General features: G+C 43.7%; 1 protein-coding gene across 2 annotated transcripts in view; it reads left to right on the top strand.

Moving 5' to 3' along the window:
* Positions 1-19864, top strand: part of LOC138513907 (arylsulfatase A-like) — a 184235-nt gene that overhangs the window by 117387 nt on the left and 46984 nt on the right. The gene's annotated exons all lie outside the window — the stretch shown is intronic.

The raw sequence follows: 19864 nt of genomic DNA, 5'->3' as shown, positions 1-19864 counted from the left end.
TTTGAATGTGGTGGAAGGTGATTTTGCAACTAGTTTCTAAAATACAGGCTAATACATGTCCTCGAAGTCCAATGCGGCTCTGCACTGGACAAGAGTCCATTGTTTATAAAGTTGTCATTTAACTTTTGTCTGTTAGTTTCACATAGTGATTCAAGAATTGTTGTAAAGATTTAAAGAATTGTTGATGTACGTTACAAATTGGGCTGCATGTCCATTTGTACACTGAGCGGTTTGCTTGGTTGAAAGGAATATTTGTTTGAAAGTTTGTTGGGGACGTTTTTTCTATAAGGTTTTCTTTTGCCATATTGGTGTCTCCTATCATTTCATGCCCTCAACCATTACGGTCTATGGTAATTGTTTTTGTTATTCTTGTTTATAAGCCTCTTCATTGAAATGTGGTTCTATGTGGCTTGTGTGAATCCATCTACCTTCATGGAAGTTTGAAAAGGTATCTATATTGACATTGCGCATGTTTAGACATACTTTCTGTAATGGATTGATTAATTTAGTTAGTGGTTTTATTCTGTTTAAAATTAATATAATCAATGTTTTCTTTAGTAGAAAACAGCTGTCAATTAGAGCTTTGAGGATTATTCTCCTGTGGTCGTTTTTAAGGGTAGATTGTGACTTTTAAGCTGTTTTTATAAGATTGTGAAGGACTCTATGATGGAACATTTTTTGTAACATTGATTTCTGTGATTTCTTTACCTTGACTATTTTAACACTGGTAGATACAGCTTTAGGTTCATTAGTAGGTCTGCTTTGCAGTGGGTGTTGAAATAGTGGTGTTTAGATGGGAATATAAAGAGTGTGAATGGTGCAATATAATGAGTTGGAGTGAAAGAAATGTTGGTTTGAAAAGAGTAGTCTGGGGTAATATATAATGGAACTGTACTATTGCAATTATATACATATACAATGTACATTAATTTACTTACTCTATAGGATATGAAGGGTATTCCTTTTTCGGTACTTGTCTCTGGCAATGTGCTTCTTTCCTGTAATTGTAAAAAGAAAGTTAGTGGGGATATGTGGTGATGGTGATGTACTTTTATTAAGGAAGGTTGTTATTTATGAAGTTAGGAGGAGTTGTTGGGAATAGGAGTTAATGAAATTGCTGGACGTTTAAACATTTTTGTTTTAGGAGCATTTACATGAAAGTTAAGAAATGCATATCTGCATTTATAGAAGCTCTGTGTGTAATTGTTTGTAAAAGAGGAAAGGAAAACACAAAGAATACATGTACCACTTTTTCTATAGAGGTGGGCAGATGTGCATGTACATATATTTCTTACTTTCTCAATTATTCTATTCTAACAACTATTCCATTCTGTACTTGTATAACTCAAAATGTTTTTTTTCTTTTTCTTAGTCTTATTATTATTAGATAGAAGTTTGCCACTTTTGTGTCCTATCAGACCCTAATCTAGAAAACGAACTCTAGACTCTGAAAGTTTGGACACAAAAGTGGCACACTTCTACCTAATAGGAATAAGAAAAAACAATTTGAGTTATAGAAGTTCAGAATGGAATAATTGTTAGAATGGGATAATTGAGAAAGAAAGAAATAGATTTATTTGCCCATTTGAACACCACTATAGAACAAGTGGTACATTTATTCTTATTGTTTCACTTTCCCTTTACTGTTTAGTCTGTCTTTTTTACCTACTTTGAAAAAACTACAGTAGCCCTAACTGAACATACACCAAGCATGAGTCCACCCACACTATGTGGACTACTCACATTGACTCCCTTTGTGTTAAGCTTAGATTCTATGAATTTTGTTTTCCTTCATCTTTGAGAAAGGGTTATACATTGTTATAATTTCATGTGTGTTAAACCCATAGGTATGTGATTATTAATAAATATAGTTTTGAATTACCACAGATGTGCTTTGGAGAGTTATGCCAGTTGCAAGATCAGGATATTAGTTATTGATACCCGCCTATACAGAATTAAAATAATAGTCATTTTTGTATCTTTCTTTGTTTTGTCATTTGATGTAAATGTCAAAGTTTTGAAAACTTCAAGTCCAGTCCTGTTTTTTTCTTCGCATTCTGGGACTTGTAGTTTGAGTTTTGTAATTGGAGAAGTGGAATTGGAAGTCACAGAATGCAAAGGAAAAAATGAAGACTTAATAAGCACCTACAGATTGCAATGGGTGATGCTGGAATGTATGCATATGCTGCCAGCACATTAAAGTGGCATACACTAAGTGCCATTTAAAAATGGTCTACAAATCTGTTATCTGCTTTTCCTTTCTTTTATGAAAGTGACACAGTGCTGCTGTAAATGCGCATATGCATTTTTTTTTTACTTTCATGAAATCGCTCTTAAAAAGAAACATTTTGAAATGCAGAGCATTGTAATTATGCGCTGCTTCATGTGAACAGGTGCTCAATGCTGCAATGCATGGCATTTTCTAGAGTGGTTAAAAAATAGAATATGCTTATTGAGAAGCTTATTACATAGTAGGTAGCAGGAACTCTCTCTAAATCTAAGCATACCTGTACTATGTCTTGTTAGATGCAGAGCTTGTTGAATCTGGGAATATAAATGTTGGACACTTTCAAAGTAGTTTTTGATGCAGATGACTTTCATTAACAGGAGATATGAACTCTGAGTTCAAGTGTACATTTGAAATGAAGTGTTGAACTGAGATGACAGGTGTAGGTGTAGAGTTTTTGGATGTGATTGGTGAATGGATGTGTGACTCTTTGAAAGCAGCCAAAAAGGGTGTGCTGAGAACATGAACATGAACATGGACAGGGTAGAAGGGTTGCCCCTGTGCTTCAAGGTCTGTGGACATTGTGTTTGTCCGTGGATGGCATTTGCCACATTTTGGTCTTTTGAGGATGCCAGCCATGGAAAAGGGACTGCAGGGATTAGCCAATGATGTGTTTTGTTCGTGGTTTACTGGAAGACAGGGTAGCAGATGTTTAGTTTATTCTGTGCAGTTGAAGATGGATGTGTCTAAAGTTATTAAGAAGCAGAGTGTGTGGACTTTGGAAGATTCTTCAATTCAGTCATTAAAGGTGAATGCTGAAAATTATGGCATCTTCGGAAGTATTGGGTTGGCAGAAGTGGAAGCTTTGTGGCATGCAGTTTGTCGGCAAGCTTGTTCTCACTCTGTGAGAGTATGGCTCACTTTAAATGTCCAGACATTGTAACTGTGCATTGTGAAGGGGATAGTTTGGGGTATGTGACTCCAATGTATTTGCAGTTTTTTGACCGATTTCTTGAAAAGGCTAATGGAACTGTTTCCTGCTGCAAAGGTTCTTTTTTCTGCAACCATGGAGATGTCCAAACCTTTTCAGTTCAGAAATGGAAGAATTGAGGCCACTTGTCAATAAAGCTGTATCTGATTTTGTATATGCTGCAGGAATGTCATCTTGTGAGAATGACAATATAAGTTCTGATGGTGTGAATTTCTTTCATGAAGATGGAGTTCATTTTACAGATATTGGAAATGTGATTTTTCTTTACAATATTAGGAATGCATTGCAAAAGTTCCTGTAAGAAAATTCTAAGGGAAGATGTACAATGTAGTGCTACTGTACATAAAAGCAAAAAACAGTTACAAAAAAAAAGGTGTTTGGTAACAACCCTTCCCAAAAGAATGTTCTTTTCATAGCCATCACTAAAGAATAAGTAAGTGAAATGTAATTTAAAGTCCCCCCCCACTTTGAGTGGTTGTGATGTCCATGGTCAACACGATAGTCCACGGACAGCGCATGCACAACTGGGTCTTTTAAGGATGCCTGGCATGGAAAGGGGGCTGTCAGTTTAAACCAATCAGGATTACTGGGTGTGGTGTACAAGAAAAGAAGGTAGCAGGAGTTTTGTTTGCAGGGATTTTAAAAATGGCTATGGCTATGTCTTTGAGGAGGCAGAGTGTATGGATTTTGGGGGGACTCTTGGATCCATTGGCTGAAGGTATATTGGGCGACAATCTTGGATTCCATAATTTTGAAGTGGCAGGGGATGGAGTGCGAGGGATGAAGTGGGTGGACTTGCTCCTGTTTTGTGAAAATATGATTCATTTAAAGCATTCAGACATCATTGTTCTTCATTGTGGAGGGAACAGTTTGGGGTACGTTACTGGAATTTCATTGCCGTTTTCAATGAAGGAGACATTTGGAAATTTAATGGAAATGTTTCCCAATTCCTCCAAAAAATGTTCTCATATTGCTCAGAGACATATTTGGATGCGTTCAAATTTATTTTGTCTGCAAATGGAAAAAGCAGGGCTGACCGTGAATAAAGCTGTGTGTGCTTTTCTGCGAGATGTTGGCATAACATATTTTCATAATGAGAACATTACATTTGATTTTGTCAAAATTTGTCGGAGAAATTGAGTGCATCTAACTGATGTGGGCAGCCAGAGTTTTCTGGAAAATGTTCAGGATGCATTGAAGCAGTTTTTGTCAAAACATAATAATTAAGGTGTGTAGTTTAGTATATAAAACAAAATAATCAAATAAATATTTACAATTCAAAAAGACAAAAAAGTTATTTTAAGAGCCAACATTTTATTTGTGAAAAACAATTGAAATGATTGTCATGCTTCCACCCCACGCCTGGAATTTTTCAGGTTTCATGGACTACAGCGCCATCTGTGCTGTCCGCGGACTATGCAGGCTGCAAAGGCACTTGTGACTTTTTTTTATCACTTCTATTTTTTAACTGGGAAAGGTGGCTCCTAAAGGAACCAATTATTTTGTGGTTTGATTTTGTGTGTGTGTTTTTATGGAGGGGAAGGGACTGGAGGGAAGAGGCACCAACCACACAGGTGAAGGGGCAGGTGGACAGAGGAAGATGTTGCGTCAGCCTTAATCAAGGTAAGTGCCAGTATTTCTCGTGCTCTTTGACCACGGCCTTGAAAGCACTCCAAAACTTCCCCATACAGATCGGTGCTTCACAGTACAAACATAGCACTGTGACCCTCAAAAGGTAAGGGTAAACAACATTATGTATGGCCTATGAGGCCACCACTGGGATCCTCTGCCCAAAACAGTATTTTTTGTGGTAACAGGAGTAGATGAAGAAAATGAGGGTAGAGGGTGACAACCTACTTTTCCCTGAGAAAGGTAACGCCTTCCTCAGAGCACCTGGGTGGTTGCACTTGGTGTGGTGCCACATGGAGGGGGTGCCATAGCAATACAGCCCTGGTTTTCCACCCACAACTGAGTGCACTCAGTGCATCTAACCTTGGCTGCAGCCTTCAGCAAATTTCCAATGGTGGTGAAAAATCACCACACCCATGAGTCTAGGTACTGGAGATCAGGACTTCTTCTGCCTCATCTTCATCTTCCTTTGATCCGTACTATCTGTATCACTGCGCCTGCTCCCCTGTCCAGGCCCTCCAGATGGTGATGGTGATGGTGGGTGGGGAGGAGGAATGGACATGGCAAATGCCATTAACGCAGGATTGCTGGTAATTTCCACAGTGGGTGTGTCCTGGTTCTCTCTTCTGGAAAGTCAGATTGTGAATGAGGTAAAGTAATGGGTGGGTCCCTTCAGAGGAACCGTCTGCAGACGGCCGTGCTGCCTGCAGACTAGCAAGTCACAATAGGCCTGGCAAAGTTGTTCAAAATTGCAAGATCAACCAAGAATGGGTCTGGGAGCTGTGGAAGGGTAATGCTTCAGTTGAAACAGCATAGATTGGCATAAAATGCACTTTTAAACTGCTTGAAGAGCACGGACGCCATTTGTGAACAGGCTGTCATGCGCACGGGTGCGGTCACATGACGATGTCCAGGGACATCCTCTGCCCTGATGGCTGTCCATGGGCACCCTTTGGGCAGGAAACAAAGAGTGCCTGTGCATGGGTGTCCATAGAACAGGCGTGGTGTCCGCAGACTAATTAAAAGTGCCTCATGTGAAACCGGACATGTCTGGACATATCGCCCGTCCAGTGACACCTCCATTTTGAGTGCAGACACCCGAACAGTCATAGTGTCTGCAAACTCATAATTGGGATTTGAAAGAAATATTACACAACAATATACCACACATTTATAGTACAAACATGTGTTTATTCATGAAAGGGATGGGGTACCGGAATGGGAAACGTAAATGGGAGAATTAGGAATCTCTGTACAATAATGTTATGGGGAGAAAGTGTTTGATTTAAATTTTGGGAATTTGATGGGGGTGATTGCTGGGGACAAGGGGGACAGGTACAAGACCGACAGTGATAGGGAACATTATTAATGACATGATTTTTGACATATTATATATTACACCAAACGCTTATTCTTCAACAATCTCTCACCAGTAAGATTGTATATTATAATGTCATCTATGATGTCATGGGTGTTAGTTTTCGTAGTGCACGGTGGTGGCGTGAGTTATGGTTGCTTAGCTTACCATAACTGGCAAATTTCCATGGTTTTTTGGTTTTAAGACAAAGATGTGCCATTGCAGCCAAAGACAATTGGCCAAAGACAATTAAGACATCAAGAGATCAAGAGGAGTGGGTGGGCTAAAGGTAGGAAAGGAGGAGTCTCAATATAATTAGTGAAAAGGAAGTAGGAGAACCGAAAGTAGGAGCTGATAATTACAAGAGAGGAGGTGCAGAGTGGTAAGAGTAGTGGGTTACAGACTAAATGTTCAGAGACTCCCACTGGGAGGTGGGTGTGATCTTAAGTGTTTGTATTCTGGCAGGTGGAGCATGGATAGTAAGAAAGGTAAGACTCCATTGAGGCAAGTACAGATTCTTTATGGAGAGGTAAGAGAGAGATTGGAGAAGAGAGGGTTGATTAACAGTGTCATACTGATGTAAGATCGAAAATTATGTAAATGGGGAAGGGTTTGGTGTGATAGACCGAGATATGAACATTGAAGACGTGGGTCAGAGCTGTTTCTGTGGATTGACAGCCCTAGCACCCACTTTGAAAGGGAATCACAGTGATTGTTTACTTCAAGGTAGTTAGTGATATGGTTAAAAGTCATTTGTCAAAGGACTTGGAGTAGTGGGGTGTAAGGAGACAGGATAATAGTTGGCCAAGTTCTTAGGTTTGGGGGAGGAGGCCTTGTGAATTTGGGTAGTTCTATGGCTATTTCAAAGCTATTATGGAAGATCCCACGATTAAGAGAAATATTAAAGAGGTAGGGGAGATGGGATCAGCTGATGAGTACCAGGGTCTTGTGTGTTTGGTGAGCAAAATGGCCCTTGGAGCGAGAGATGGGCTGGTGGAGGAGACGAGAGGACAAAGTGGAGGCAAGAGAGGGCCTTACAAGGTTGGGGAAAGAGGAATCTATGGAATCTCAGATCCTAGAGTTTTAGGTTGAGAAATAGAGGGTGAAGTTGTTAACAGACTGAGAGGTGTTAAATCAAGGATTAACGTCCAGCATGGCTTGAAGGGTAATGGGGAATTTGCTGGGGTGGGATCAGAGTGATGGTGGCTAGCGTGCATCAGAAGATCTCCAGAGCAAGAGAAGCTCCAAATACAGGTGGCGTGGATGAAGGCGGACTAAAGGAAGCAGTTTTCCAAAAAGCGAGAAGCCACCAAAGCAGAAGTCCTGCGAGGGACATGGAGGCGTATGTCTTACCTGGTGAGTTCACAGGTTTGTAATGACCCCGGATCTCCTCTTGCGTGGCTCAGACAGGCGCTTGTCGAGTGAACAATGCTCACATAGAAGTGACAGAAGAGCAGAACTGAATTTTGAATACTGAACTATTGAACAACAGCAGACTTAGCACTCATGTAGAAGTGAAAGTGATTCCCAAGGTGATTTTCAAATCTCTAAAGCAACATTTTGTAACCAAGGCAAATTACTGTAATGTTAAAAGTGTGAGTCTGTGGAAAACCCAGCAGACCAAGTGCACAATATTGTGAAAAGTTGAAACCTATAAGCATTGCACAAGCCAGTAGAGACTATTAATAAAAGCTAAAACCTACAAGCATTGTCCAAGCCAAGAGAAGCTGAAATCTAGGCAAGCACCATTTAATCAAATTTGCCAACAGTAGAAAGGGTCTAATGAAAGGTCCACAAGCTGGGATACGTATTACCCATACACTGTCCAATATTTGGGGAAAGCTGATATAAACTCACATTGGCAAAGCCAAGGGAGAAGCAGAAAGAAATCCTATACTTGGCAGTCATTGTTTACTGGTGCGGTGTGGAAACAAGAGTGTCAAAAGGCTGACCTTCTGGAGGAAGAGATATCCAGAGGAAGTGGAGCATCATTGGTAAAATAATTTTAAAGAGCACCAATGTGAATCTTCTTTTCCCTGAAGAGTTGTTGCAAATACTGAAGCTACAATGTGTTGAATACTGTGTGAAGTTGTTGTCAACCTCTTGTCAGTTGACCTAAAGCACAATAGCACTATATACCCGGATGACAAACCATTGGAGAAGTAGGCCTGGCATGGGAGTAAACCAGGTAAAAGTTGAAGAAGTGTAACAGAGTGGTTCTGATAGAGACAATTTATGTTACTGTGGCGCTAAAAGAAAAGCTGAAGAAAGGTGCTGCAAAAGAACTATATATATTTCTTTGGAATGTATTTGTTGTGACAAAAATTATCCTCACCAAGACACTTATTGCAGTTATTTATGAACTGAGAACTTGTTCAAGGAGGAGGAGAAGCCTCGCACTTTTTGTGTTGGAACTTTCCGCTTACACGTTGAAGTGGCATTAGAGGGAGTTGGAACTTTTGTGGAAATCCAGGATTTCCTTGTGTTCTTTTCTAGAGCTGTGGCACAGAAACTCATTTAAATCTGTGGAAGAGGAATTAACCCAGGTTGTGAAGAGAGCCTGTGATTACAATTCAAGTTTTTGTTATTTTGAACTTCTATGCATTTCCTTATTCATTTGTTGTATTGTATTGTATTTGGTTATTTATATATGGCTCGTTCCCCACTTGAGTGGCCTCAATGTGCTTTTTCCTCGGTTGAGCACCCTTGCTGACCATAGTCGGTGTGGTTGGAAATTTTAGGGAGTTTAGCCTATGAGATGCATGTGTGCATGTTTGCCATTCTAGGACTTGGGTGGCTGGCAAGGCTCGACTAAGCAGCCCAAGCAAAGTCAGACACATGGGTGGGTACTGTTGAGGGTTAGACATAGATTGCCATTGTTGAGAGAGTCTATGTGAAGCCAGCTATAAAGGTTTCCTTTCAGGCGGTGGTCGCTGTATGCTAGTGGCAGAGGTGTTGATGTACGTCAGGTGTTTCAGTCTGGATGGCTATGTGTGCACTAGACCAGATGTGCTTGGCCATAGCTGTATTCTATCGTGCATGGATGCTTGGCCGTGCCTGCGGCCTGTGTCGACACTAGTGGTGTGAAGATATACATACCGTAGGCTGTGATATTTCTCGGCGGGGGCAACATATGTCCAGGTCAAGAATTGAGAGTCCTATACCAATGGGCCTAGCTTTCATACTGTAGCACGTATCTGCATATATTAAACAGAGATGATGGCTACACCTAGATTTGTGGATCCTGTATAGTGGGAGAATGGCCTATGTTTCACAGTGTAGTAGGTTTAGGTATTTGGTAAACAAAGGCGGAGGCTACGCCTAGATCTGAGAATCCTTTACAGTGGGAGAGAAGCCTAGGTATCACAATGCAGTAGGTTTAATCTTACAGAAAACAAAGGTGGAGGCTACACCTATATTTGGGAATCCTGTATAGTGTGCAGCGAGCCTGTGTCCCAAAATGCAGTAGGTCTCATAATATAATAGGCAAGAGAGGAGGCTACACCTAGATTTGAGAATGCTGCATGGTTGGTAGGTCGAGGGCACCTAGGCTTCACAGTGCCGTAGCTTTCAGCCTATAGTACGGTAGGTTTCCTTAATGTAACAGATTGATGGTTTGTTTTAACTAGATTTGGGAATACCTTAGTAGTAGGAGATTGCTAGTGTTGAAAGCATCCCCGAGTGAGCGATGCAGGTTAAGAGTGGGAGTGAATTACTTACTGATGGGCTTGTGCTACCCTGTGTTGCTTATTTCATTGTTAGTCACCTCTCATGTGGGCTGGGGGCGGGGGCACAGTGAGAAAGTTGTGAGTGTTGTAAGTGTGCCACAGCGAAAGCTGCTGGTTTACCTAGAGTGCTTGTACGGTGGGAGTGTTGTTGTAGGTGGGTTGATGGTGGATCAGGTGTGCCACAGAGAAAGCTACTGGCTTAACTGGAGCAGCAGTCAGCTGGGAATGTTGCTGAGCAATATGTGGTGGTGTGTCAGTAGAAACCGCTGTGAAAGCTTCCTGCTCCTGACATGTGATTGATGCAGGGGCGTTTATTAGTGGTGTATTCACGGGGAGCAGGGGATTAGGAGAGTATTGGGAAGAGCCAGGTTTTGAGGGCCTTCCTGAATTTCAGGTGGTTTTCTGTGTTGTGAATGTGTAATGGAAGGGAATTCCAGATGATTGGCACTTGGACGCAGATGGAGGAACCCCCAATTCCAATGGAGCTATAGGGTGGGATCACTAGGTGAAATGCAGTGAAAGATCGGAGGTTCCTGGAAGCTTGGTAGGGGACAATTTTGTCTCGGAGGAATTCAGGGCCGGTGTTGTGGACTGCATAATGGGTGGTACACATGGCTTTGAATGTGATGCGTCGAGCAATAGGGAGCCAGTGGAGGATTCTCAGGGTAGGGCTAATATGTTCTCTGGCGGGCAGATTAATGAGTAGGTGTGCTGCCGTGTTTTGGATTCTTTGGAGTTTCCTTAGTTGGGATGCTGGGGCTGCTAGGTAGAGGCAGTTTGTGTAGTCTAGGCGGGAAAGGATGAGGGAGTTGATGGCCGAGAAACGATGGAGATATGTGAGGTAGGGGAAAATCCGCCTGTGGATACATAGGTGGAAGAAACAGGTTTTGGATACGCTAGTGGTGTGTTTGGAGATGGATAAATCTGAGTCAAATTTGCATCCAAGGTTTTTAACCACATTAGAGGGTGCAGGTACTTGTCGTAGTGAATTGAGCCACAGGATTGGTTGGGGGATGAGTGATGTTTTCCCGCAGACTAGGATTTCAGTTTTCACAGGGTTAAGGATGAGGTGGTTGGTCGTCATTCAGTGATAGATGTCAGAGAGGCATGATGATAGGTCCAGGCTGGCAGAGCCTTCGGAGTTTGGGATTTTGAGGACGATCTCGGTATCGTCTGCATAGTTGTTGCAGGTAAGGTTGTACGAGCAAATGATTGCGGGAATGGATTGTGTGTAGAAATTGCAAATTAGCGGTGACATGGACGCTCCTTGGGGGACACCTTTACAAACTGGGCGTGATATGGATGTGAACTGGTCGAGATGCATGATTAGAGATAAAGGAGGAGATCCACAAGAGGGCTGTGCTTGTGATTCCTAGTGTTTGTAGTCTGGCTAATAGAATCGGGTGATCGATGGTATCGAAGGCTGTGGAAAGATCTAACAGGATGCAACCCGCACAGCCATCTGCATCGGCTGTTCTTTTTAGGTCATCCCAGAATGAGACTAGGGAGGATTCTGTTCCCCTTAATGGTCTGAAATCTGATTGCTCTGGGTCTAGGAAGTTATTGGCAAAATGGCCAAGCTGTGTGTAAGCCGCGCGGTCAATCAGTTTTGCGATGAAACGCCTGTTGGAGATAGATCAGTAGTTTTGGGGGAGGAGTGGGTGAAGTGTCTGTTTTTTGAGAATGGGTTTGGTGTAGGATGTTTTTAGGGCTTTTGGGAATGATCCTGATATGAGTGAGTGATTACGGTTTGTATGTGTGACGTTACCCGTAGAGGTGGAGGTTAGTATTTTTTTGAGCATTGAGGGTGGGACCGGGTCTTCCGGGGAGCCTGATGGGCAGCTGACTGCTAACAGCAAGAGGAATTCTTGGTGTGTGATGGGGGAGAAAGAGTCAAAAGAAGATTGTGATCGTGGGAGTCTTTGGGTGGGGGGGTTGCGGACGAGTTGGTGGTGGTGATCGGATTTTTAGTTTGGGGATGATGGTGTTGAGTCTTTCTTTGGCGGCATTGTAGAAGTGGAGCAAGACGGTGTCACATAAGGCTTGAGAGCTTGGAATGTACAGGCGAGAGCATGAGGGGGTTTCAATTCTCCTATGATTTTCTGTAGTTCCTTAATTGGGTTGCGAGAATTTTGGATTTGGTTACCATAGAAAAATTTCTTGCTTTTTCTGATTTCCGATCTGTAAAATCTGGTTGTCCTTGCTAGGGCAGTTTTGTTTTGGGCTGAAGGGTCGGCTCTCCAGGCCCATTCCAGATGGTGTGCGAGAGTTTTGAGAGGTTTAAGTTTGGGGGTGAATCACCTCGGCATTGGTCAAGATCTCTGCGTGGTATGTTTTGACAGGGTGAGGGGTTTGAGGGCATTGGTAAGCCAGAGGTCGAATTAGTCTATTGCTGGGGGTCCTTCTGCGAGGGAGAGTGAGTTGAGGGAGTTGCGACGAGAGAATTCAAGATATGGGGTGATTAACACTTTGTTCCATAGTGGGAAAGTGGAGGGGGCTGTTGGTGGTGGACGTGTGGTGTGTTGGCCGCTGACCACAGTGTTGAGTGGTATGGTGAAACAGAGTGCTGAGTGATCCATCCATGATAGGGGTTGTGGGGGCTGGGTAGATATGTTTGCGGTGCTGAATATTACATCAAGGGTGTGGCCTCTCGTGTGGGTGGAAGCGGAGGTGTGGTGTTTCAGATTGAGTGGATCTAGACTGTCTGTGAGTGCTCTAGTCATAGGGTTTAATGGGGAGTCGAACCATATATTGAAATCTCCTAGGAAGGTTAGGGTTGGATGTAGGATGAGGTTGGTGGCCAGGGCTTTACAAAATGTGTCTGTGAAGTTTTTGTTATAGCTGGGGTGTCTGTAGATGAGTAGGAAGCTGTGTAAGGCGGATGGCACAAGTTGAGGGATTCATATTCTGCGGTGCTGTTGAATGTGTCCTTGGTTATTAACTTGAAATGGTCTTTGTGTAATATTGCAAGCCCTCCTCCCCTTCGTGATCTGTTCCGGATGGTGAGAATGTAACAAGGTGGGAAGGTCTTATGCGCAAGGGGTTCATAGTCATCCGAGAACCAGGTCTCCGTAATGAATAGAATGTCTGGGTTTTCTTCTGTGATGAGGTCATAGGTGTGGAGTTTGTTTTTGAAAACTGATCTGGCGTTGATGAAGGTGCAAGATATTTAGTGGGATGCCTTTGTGGGTAGAGGGTGTGTGGGTAAGGGGGGGGGGGCGGGGTCTGATGAGGGGACTGGGAGTGGGGGGTGGATGAGTAGGGAGGAGGTGGAGTATGGGGATGAGTGAATGGTTGGGATGGGGGACAGGGGATTGGCAATAGGGCGATGGTGTGTGGTGATGAGGGAACAGTTGGATTGGCGGGGCAGGGGATGGGGGAAAAGAGCTAGGACTAGGTTGGGCACAGACAGGGAGGTTTCGCTCCTATATTGCAGTGGCAGTGGTTGCGAACTGTATCGGAGAATGGTTGACGCTGGGGGGGCATTTGGTGTCTGCGGTCTCGCCCTTTCCTTGCATTATTAGCAGTCATAGGTGTATGGGAGAGTGGGTGGTTCTCTGGTGGATGGGGTATTAACTAGGGCTTCCCTTGCTGCGTGAAGGGTGGGGGGGAAGTGTGAGTGCAGGGTGGTGTGTAGTTGGTTGGGGGCATGTGCACGGGAGGTGTCGGGGGTCGGTTGCTGGTGCGGTTGGAATGTGAAAGGCATGTTAGGTGTCTTACTGCGTTCTCTAGTGTGTTCCGTGGGTGGATGCTCTCTAATCCGTCTTTCCATCTTGCAGCTCTTATTTGTGCTGAGTAGGATCTACGGGTGGGGAGAGTGTAACAATTTGAGCAGGGTAGGTGTGGTGAGGACGGGGGAAAAGGCGGGTGAATGATGCAGGTTAAAGGTGTGCTGCGGGAGGGTAGTGGGCTGAGTGATGGTGGGGTATGAAAGACTGCAGTGGGTCTCGTTTGGGCTGGTGGTGCCCCAGCGAGCTGCATTGTTGTAGCCTGTGAGTGGCATGGCGCCTACTTGACTGTGTTGCACAACTAAACACTGCTAGATTTGAGTACAAGACTAAACACTGCTAGATTTGAGAGTCCTGTATAGTGGGAGAGAGGCCTACACCTAACAATGCAATTTGAGTACAAGACTAAACACTGCTAGATTTGAGAGTGTTGTATAGTGGGAGAGAGGCCTACACCTAACGATGCGATTTGAGTACAAGACTAAACACAGCTAGATTTTAGAGTCCTGTATAGTGGAAGACTGGCCTATACCAACAATGCAGTTTGATTACACGGCTAAACACAGCTAGATTTGTGTACAAGACTAAACACCGCTAGATTTGAGAGTCCTGTATAGTGGGAGAGAGGCCTACACCTAACACTGCGATTTGAGTACAAGACTAAACACAGCTAGATTTGAGAGACTTGCATAGTGGAAGAGAGGCCTATACCAACAATGCAATTTGTGTACAAGGCTAAACACAGCTAGATTTGAGTACAAGACTAATCACAGTGAGATTTGAGCACAAGGCTAAACACCGTGAGATTTGGGTACAAGACGACACACAGCTAGATTTGAGAGTCCTGTATAGTGGGAGAGAGGCCTAGACCTAACAATGCAATTTGAGTACAAGACTAAACACAGCTAGATTTGAGAGTCCTGTATAGCGGGAGAGAGCCCTATACCAACAATGCAAATTCCGTACAAGGCTAAACATAGCTAGATTTGAGCACAAGAGTAAACACAGCTAGATTTGAGAGTCCTGTATAATGGGAGAGAGACCTACACCAACAATGCAATTTGTGTACAAGGCTAAACACAGCTAGGCTTGAGTACAAGACTAAACACAGTGAGATGTGGGTACAAGGCTAAACACAGCTAGATTTGAGAGTCCTGTATAGTGGGAGAGAGGCCTATACCAACAATGCAAATTGAGTACAAGGCTAAACACAGCTAGATTTGAGAGTCCTGTATAGCGGGAGAGAGAGCCCTATACCAACAATGCAAATTCTGTACAAGGATAAACATAGATAGATTTGAGTACAAGAGTAAACACAGCTATTGTACAGCTGTAGGTAAGTTTGCTAAGAGGCTGGGTTTAGAGGGTTGAGTAACTGCTCTACTCCCCACCCAGGCCACTCCTACTGTACTAGTCGTTGCTGGTTGACGGCTGGACACTGGCTTCCCCTGCTGACACCTGCAGACACTTTCTGGAGCTGCCTCTATACTTATATATATACTTATACTTATATATGTATACATATGTATAAGTGTGAGGGACAGATATCCCTTGTTAGGGTGTTTCGTTAAGTTCATTTTAGGCAGGGAAATCCTCGGGTGGGGATAAAATGGCATTTGTTGAAAAAATGTTACAACGTGGTCTGTCATATTTTTGACCCCTCACAGAGTGTATTAAAAGATAATGTGAAACTGTGATGGAGGAAGGGGGGCGAAAATGTTGGTCATAAATGCAACCTCCTGTTCAGGAGGAGAGGAAGTTACTGACGGGCCCATAGGTCAGTGCTCACCCTCCAGAACCTGTAAAACAAGATAGCTGCACCTTGTGAGGACAGGGGGTGCAGGATTCACATACTCCAGCACAACTCAATAATGAGGACTCAGTAAGTCGGCAAAGGGAAGTCCGTTTATTGACAAGTACATCAAACAGAGAAACAAATGGAAATCGGCAGCATTGCGATCACCTGTCTCGCTCCGACTTTCTTGAACTTCAGTTGAACAGCAACTTTTATAAATAAAACTTGTCATCATTGACGTCTAACTTTACAAAAATCATCATGCAATATAATTGGTTAGGAAAGGTAACTTAAGTATAGGTGCTATATCTGTATATGGTAACAGAGCATGCGGATTGGATAACTCTTATCGGGTGGGCGTCTACGTCCAACCCTCTACATCACTCGTGATAGACATCACTACAAGTAGGATGTCTCATTGGTTCTACTGGCTATAGGACCCTAGATTACTTGGTCCATTGTGATTGGGCGGGTTACACCCCTAGACATAATTATGTCTGTAGTATTTCTAATGTACCAACGACTGCTACCATTCCTGTATCTGTAACTAAGCTCTTACAAGTAACAGCGCCTCAATGCCCTTGGGCTGTTTGCGCGCTATATAAATTTAAATAAATAAATAACCCCCCATTTTAATTAGCAGCATGCAGAATTGAAACCCAGGTGCCTGGTGTCCCAAGTTTCTCCCTGCCTCCCTTCCATCAATCAGTATCTTAGGGCTATGTGTCAATTAGTTGGCTGGGTATGGCCTCGGAACTGTAGTCTCTTATCAGGAGAAGTTATGGCATCCTCGGGTTCTGGATGACATCAGGCGGTGGTACTTCTTCGTGTCTGTTCACCATGAATCTGCTTCAGTTTCCAGATTTTATTGTATTTAATTCTGCTTCGGCTCTGCCACCTACCTGGGCCTCTCATATCTTGAGCTTCACGGGGGAGCTGGTATGCTCCAAAGCCTGATTCTTGCGAATTGACGCTCTCCTCCCCTCCTCTGCTGCTCTCTGTTGAGTTTCGATTCCGCTCTTCCTCTCTGTTCTGGCTGGGTTGTGAAACTTGGCCTGTAAGGCCTCGGGCAGCCTGCACACACTTCTGCTTTACAAAATTGAGTCGCACTTGTATAATGTACTCCTTGAGGTATACATATAGTTGGCGCATGCCGCTTCCATTATTCTACTAAGCATAGCAAGCATTATCGTTTTCTTTGCTTCTTGCGTTCCAAGCCTATTTACACACGTTTGACTAGTCGGTTACTTCCATTCTGTCTTGTAACACGTTTCCCTACATTTTAGCATCATCTCTCTCCTGTATCCATTAGATCTGTTTTCATAACTGCTCGTGCTGGCGCGTTATCTTCGTTAGCCGTCTTGTTCATTTTGCGAGTCTGTTCAGGCCCTTGTCATTTCTACTGGCCTTCCATTAAGGCTCTTGGGGTCCTTCATGGACCGCATGAAGGTACTCCTCATTCCGTGTCAGCGGCTGGTATGGTTGTCTGATAGGGTACCGTGCTGCCCAGGGTTGTCTGGTTATGGGCACTTCAACAAGCACGGATCTTCTAATGTACACTGGGCAGAGTCCCAGTGCAGCTCTCTGTTGGTTCATTTGTTGTTCATATGTCACGCATCTTGGCGAGTACCTTCCTGACAGATCAAAATGAGAGGCAGGGGTGCAGGTCATGTCTGGAACCTACTCTACACTCCCCACTCTGGTCGGTTCATCGACCACTTCTGCTTCAATTTTTGTCTTCATTTCTCTTGATTCTTCAGTGGTTTGTTCATCGTCTTCTGGGTTGGTACAGGATGGCGTGAACATATGCGTCTTCGGAGTCCATATTTTTATCACACCTTTCAAACTCCCTGCTGTTTTGACATGTTCGTCCTTGTTCCAGGTCATTAGCTGGCATTGTCCATTTGGACTGCAGTAAATCCATTTTCCTTCATACCTTCTTCGTTTCTTAGGAGATGCAAACTTGGTTTCTTCTGGCGCAAACTCACTGGCTTTTACAAAATCCTTTATCTCTTCGTCAGTTAGGTCTCTGGGCTTCCAGCCTGGCTCGACATCGACCATGATTTTCATTCCAATGGCTTTCTTTGCAGTTTTCTGGCACTGGGTGATGATTATTTTGATCACACAGAATCCCAATAATATCATTACTACCAAGGCTCCCAGAAGCTTGAATATATCAGCCATCCATTGTGGGACCCATGAGAACAGGTTCCCAAACCAGCTGTCATCGTCCACTTCATCCGTTTCACCAATCATTTGATTCTTTAGATCTGTCAACATGCTTATGGCCTCTGTGAGGGTTCCATTTTCTTCATCATGTGATGGTATTGTGCAACATAATTCTCCGATTTTTGCACCAACACCTCCATCCATTGCAGTGATCATGTCAAGCACATATCTGTTTTGGAGGGTCATCAGTCTGATTGCTCTCAGTTCTTCCTTGATCGCGTTGAATCCTTTTACAGTGGTGTTGATGGTCTGCAGTAATTTCCATCTGGTTATCTGCAACCATTTAGTATTTGCTCCAACTTGGATGTGTGGCAGGAGTATTGTTGTGAATACTGATGAGGTGAGGCTAAACAGCCTGTGTTCGTATGGGATTGCATAAAATGCTTCTTCTGATTTGGCAGAAAAGTAGTTCTCTCTCTTCATTTTGGGATACCAGCTCTGCAGATCTCCTTTTCCTCAGGTGAGCATCTGCTTTCGGGAAACTGTCAATACTCGGGTCACTTTTTGGGATCACTAGCGCAGGAACGTGGACCTTTACTATCGTGCATATGCCTCCCCAGTTCTTCGGTAGTCTTATATATGCTTTGGATCCACACACTCAGTAATGGTCCATAATCACTGCGGTTCCATGTACCATACCTGGGGTGTCAAAGACTCATCCACAGTTCTGATTCTCTCCCATCTTCCCCGTACCATTGGTTCTGAAGCAAAACCTTGGGTTTTCCAGTGGTACTATCTGCAGGGGTCCCCCTCTGTCCTCGACCCATGTGAGTAGTTTTGCGAGTTTTGGCCATAATGGCTTGCATCCGTTCCGTACTATGTTGATGGTAGGTTCGTATTGACCAATGACCATCCAGGCTCTGCAGATCACCACTCCCTTCTCCCATCCATCTGGTAAAAGCACTGTCCCCCAAATCTGCATTTGGCCTCTGTTCTTCCAACTTCGAGCCTCCTCTGGAGTTTTTCCTTGAACGTTTAGCTTCTGATTCACTTCCCATCTAATTCCAGCTCCCTTTACTCCAGGGTTCTCGTATCTGATTACATGATTCTTAGTGTGGGCTCTGTTTCTTGTCTTTATGTCCTGAACATAATCACCCTTGTCATGGTCAGTTGCTTCTGTTGCCCATTTCAGGGAGGCATCACTGCCCATGAACTGGCCTCTGGTCTTGCACATTGCTACGTGTGACATACAGTGTGCTGTCTGCACATCAATTTCTAGAGCCACAAAGATCTTGGCTTTTCCCATACTGTAGGGCAGGAGTGCACAGACAAAGCATTCTCCTTCTGATTTCCTACGTCCTACTTCCTTCATGTGCTGGTACTATATGTTGTTTCCAAGATGGGCTGTGCTGTCCAGGTAGTCGTTAAGTTCATTGGTATCTTCGTGAGGGCTTCTCATGATTCTCAGTGTTCTTCTGTAGTTTGCTATGACTATGTCTCTAAATGCATCTGTGCTGCTTTTCCACTTCGGGTATCTAGGTGGAGCAGGCTGCCTCAACTGCACCGCTGTGGTGGGGGAAGGTTTTGTGCTTCCTTTCCTTCCCTCTTGTAGTCTGTCGTCAGTTTCCCCTGACCACCATTTGTTTGCCAATTTCCCAACGCGAGGCTGTGTTGTAGGCTTGCGGCTTGTTTCTTGCTTTAGGGCAGGTGTGCCTGCTGTCATAGATTTTATAGACCTGTTCCTCAGCTCCTCATGCAGTTTTTTTGCTTGGGCTATGAATGGGAACAAATAATTTATTAGCATTTGTGTCTTCTTTGTGAATTCCTTCGTGGCCATTTCTGTTCTCTTGAGGGATTTTGCTATTCCCTCCGTCTTTGGTATTTCACTTGGCTTTTCCTGGTCATTTCCACTGTTTTCTGGAACCGATTGTTCCGGAGGCAGTCTCTCCTTCTCTGCTGCCTTCGTGAGAGGCCTTGTAGCCATTGACACTTGCCCTTGTTTGTGCGCATTCTGTGTGTGTGTGCGTGCCGTTGTCAGTGCTACATTATCATTCATTTTGTGCTGACCCTGTCTTATGCTTTTCTCCCCATTCATTACCTTGTGTATACATATCACTGCTAATTACATTCAATTTCAAATCATTTGCTTTATCATTAGCTTTTCCTGGAACTGGAATCACTATATAGGGTCTGGGTGCTTTTGTGGGACCCTGACGCTCATTACCCTGTGGTTGCACTGA

The sequence above is a fragment of the Ambystoma mexicanum genome, chromosome 12, assembly GCF_040938575.1.
Source record: "Ambystoma mexicanum isolate Mex_15411 chromosome 12, UKY_AmexF1_1, whole genome shotgun sequence".
NCBI classification, from domain to species: Eukaryota; Metazoa; Chordata; class Amphibia; order Caudata; family Ambystomatidae; genus Ambystoma; species Ambystoma mexicanum.
Note: the sequence above shows the minus strand (reverse complement) of the source record. Positions and strands in the feature narration are given on the sequence as shown.